Raw genomic sequence first — 4,376 nt, 5'->3', positions numbered from 1 at the left:
AGAGGAAAGAGGCTTTTTAACACATATTCATAACGTATCCATTAAAACGTAAGTAGGAGTCAAAATTCTTGCAGGAGAGGAAGGTATGTTATTTTTAATGTTGTCCTGCATTCTTATCGAGGCATACGTTTTTATTGCATATAAAGGCGCCAGTAAGCGTTACAGGCACTGCAACTATCCCTCGAACTATCTAGTAACCACCCCATCGTAAGATGAGTATTTCTGTAATGATTCTACGACAGAGGTACTACTTGATTTCGTTACAGTCGAAACCATTAAACACTCTGTCAGTAGCGGGAACGCGAATGACTCGAATCGTTAAACTCAGGATTATTACGAACCCCTTTGAGGTTTGGGCATGAAAATACTTCAGCTTTAAAATGGACGTAAAGCATTTTATCCAGTCGCCACTATCACTTCTGCATGCACTAATATGTCTCCGAGATTACTCTTCTTTAAAAGATCAAAAGGACCCGTAATTACGAAAATCTTGCGTAGGATTTCGAAATATTAGTCAATTTTGGTTTAAACAATGTTTTTTTTAACAATTTCATTATTTATACACAACAAAATTTATCAAATCATTTTTAACATGAATGACCAAAAATAAAACTTTTTTGCGTCGTGCACTTTTTTTGTCTGACGAACCGTTTGGAATGTACAGCGTTATAAACAAATGATTTTGTAACAAAATTGCTATATTCGCACAGTATCACCTCAGAATCTATAATTCAGAAAAAATTAAAACTTGTACTCCGCCTATATCAAGGATAGATCTCTTTAAGGAAAAACAGAATTCTTCAGATTGAAGAAAAACTTCTCTCCTTAACTTGTTGTTAAAAATCTGTTATTTTAAAGAGGAAACCATTTAGTATCTTCATTTATTATTGAACAATTATACATATCAACCAGCGCTAGAATGTTGCTTCAAATTGTTGCAAAAGCTTTATACAGCCTTAAATTATTAATATAATTTGTTGTTTAGAATTTCTCTTACTAAATAGTTTAGAACAATTGATATAAATAATTACCCTCAATTACCAGAATTGACCTATTTTTTTGTTATAAAACCTTGACATATGATTAAACTTTTCACTCTCTTTATATTTTCTCGTACGGCGAGCCATTATTTATTTATAGTCTTATAAACAATGCACAAAATAAAACTGTTCACTCTCCCAAGATAATTACATTCTTTATCGTAAAATTAAGGATATGAAAAGGTAATCGCCAATAACTTGTAAATTGTAATTTTTAGGAGATGATGTGTTTATAAAAAATACATTGTTTATAACGCCATAAATAAATAATGGCTGGTCATACGAAAAAATGTCACGAAAGTAAAAAGTTTTATTTTTTGCCTCAGATTATTACAAAAAATAAGAAAAAATTGATTTTTTTAATTGAAAGTTTTTGTTAATAACAATAGTTATAAACAATAAGGGTCAGATTTCGAAAATGCTACTCAAGATAATTACATTCTTCATTGTAAAATTAAGCATATGAAAAAGGTAATCGCTAATAACTTAAAAATTTTGAATCTTAGGGGATGATGTGTTTATAAAAAATACATTGTTTATAACGCCATAAATAAATAATGGCTGGTCGTACGAAAAAATGTCACGAAAGTAAAAAGTTTTATTTTGTGCCTCAGATTATTACATAAATTAAGAAAAAATTGATTTTTTTAATTGAAAGTTTTTGTTAATAACAATAGTTATAAACAATAAGGTTCAGATATCGAAAATGCTACTCAAGATAATTACATTTTTTATTGTAAAATTAAGCATATGAAAAAGGTAATCGCTAATAACTTAAAAATTGTGATTTTTAGGGGATGATGTGTTTATAAAAAATACATTGGTTATAAGGCTATAAATAAATAATGGTCGTCATAAACAATTTAGCAAAAGAAAGTATAAACAACAAATTATGTAAATAATGCTCGATAAAGATTTCACAAGAATTTGAAGCAACATTATGACACTGGTTGATCATGATGATTGTTTATTAATAAATGAAGAGTCTGAACGGTTTCCTCTTGAAAATAACAACTTTTTAACAACAATTTAAGAAGTGAAGTTTTTATTCGATCGGAAGATTTCTTTTTCCTACAAGGAGATCTATCCTTGATATAGACAGTGCACAACTTTAAAAATTTTCAGAATTATAGATTCTGAGGTAACACTGTGCAAACATGGCAATTTTGTTAAAAAATCATTTGTTTATAACGCTGTACATTCCAAATGATTCGTCATACGAAAAAATTATTAAATACAAAAAAGTTTTATTTTTGGTCAGCCATGTTTAACTGATTTTATACATTTTTGTGTGTATAAATAATCAATTTGTTTAAAAAACATAGTTTAAACCAAAATTGACCCATATGTCGAAATCCTACTCAAGATATTCATAATCAGGGGCCTTTTTTTGACCTTTTAAAGAAGAGTAATCTCGGGGACCTATTAGTGCATACAGAAGTGTTAGTGGCTACCCGATTAATTGCAATCCCTAGACTCTTCTATAGTTTCATGTTGCAAATTGAAAGATCACAGGAATTAATGATATGATCCAGCACTTTCATACATTTACTTTTTTCATCAGTATTTTTCAGTCAAATCGCAAACCGCATTGTTTAGGCTTCTATAACTCTACAGATCTGTAGGTAGGGCTTCTTTTTCTTTTCCTTTGGAATAAGGAACATCCATTTTTACTTTTTATTAAGGCCGGAAAGAATACGTCATCATGAAAATATGTGGAAAATATTCCTTAAGGGAAATAAATTATTTCAAAGGTTTTCCACATATTGAACTTTTTTTCTTTCAACCTTGTGCTGTACCTTTGTTATAAACGCATACTAAGAAGAAAATTCTTAACAATACACCTTAATGAACTGCAAAAAACAAAAGCAGCTCTTTTAATACCATGCAAATTATTATGTACCAGCCGGCTTAAATTGAATCTTACATCGTACGAAGCATCCTTTTAAAAGCTAATGAAGAGCAATAAGGGTCCAATTATGACCACGGTGGACATTGTAAATCCGTTCCCCTAACTTGGACCCGCAGACAGACAAAACTGGGAGGATGAACTACCACTTCTTGGTGCGGATATTTTGAAGTAGAGTTAATGAAACATTTATTTCGAAAGACCAAATTGATTATATATATGAATGTAAAAAAAATAAGAAATTGCATACAATCCTTACGAAAAGAACCTTCTTGCAAGAGTGGATATGTGCAGACTTGTCCCTTACTTCAATTGTAAATTGCTTATTAAAACGATTACATGCTAATATTTGTGACACAACAACTTTAAATACAATAAAACAGTTATTTGCGTTAACCTGATTAAATAAATTAGTCATTTGAATTTTTCATTTAGTGCGGTAGGTTAAAAAAATTTAAATACACATTTTTCTCACGTTATTCAATTTAATGGTGAATTGTTACTATTTATTAAATTTATACATTTTAATTAAAATATTATAAAACAGCTTCTTCTGAAATATTTTCAAAGGATCTTTTATTTGAAATGATTTATGCAAAAACGATGAATGGTAATTAATAATTAAAGTTCATATTATTTTAATGACAAGACACAACTTGCCTTTCAATAAATTAAATTTATATTTAATTTACGCCTTTCAAACGAAGTACAGTAAAACCCTTTAATAGCCCTCCCTCATATAGCTCTTCCGAGAATTGACGCAGCGCCGGAGGTTGGTGTAAACGGAGCTGCGCGGGTTGCAAGGGGTCTGCGATTGCCACTCAGGCGAGCACTTAGGCGTCAACAAACAAAAGCGGAGCGGGCTATAATGAGTTAGTTCCCACCCACCGTCAGACCGAAAATCGGCGCTATAGAAGATTTTCACTGGACTTGTACAATGTTAATGAAAGAGAATTATATTATTCCATTAATAATTTACAGATTTATAAAATTAAATTAAATAGGTCTTTTAGCTTATTAAAAGAATATACAATGAACTTAAATGCAGTGATTTATGTTACTTATAATTTTCAAAAAAATTCTTTGATTATTTGAAATGTTTTTGGTTTTTCAACAGAAATTGTAACATTGATGTTCGGAAACACGAACCAGATTATAATCATGTTTAAAATGGCCATTATCAGCAAGTGCCACAACGTTAAGCCATAATACCTCAAACAACCATCAATTTAGTCTTAAAGGCAAATATATATATATATATATATATATACCACGAGGGGGGCTAGAATCCACGTGGACACTCGTTCCCCTAAACCTGTGAAAAATATAATGAAATCAGATAAGATATACTCGAGGTACACTTGAATTTTGTATATTGTGCTTTGAAGACTATTTCCATAAAATACGTCCACGTGGACATATTGGGG

This window comes from Belonocnema kinseyi, chromosome 1, assembly GCF_010883055.1.
Source record: "Belonocnema kinseyi isolate 2016_QV_RU_SX_M_011 chromosome 1, B_treatae_v1, whole genome shotgun sequence".
NCBI lineage: Eukaryota > Metazoa > Arthropoda > Insecta > Hymenoptera > Cynipidae > Belonocnema > Belonocnema kinseyi.
The sequence above is the reverse complement of the archived record's forward strand: the minus strand, read 5'-3'. Positions refer to the sequence as shown.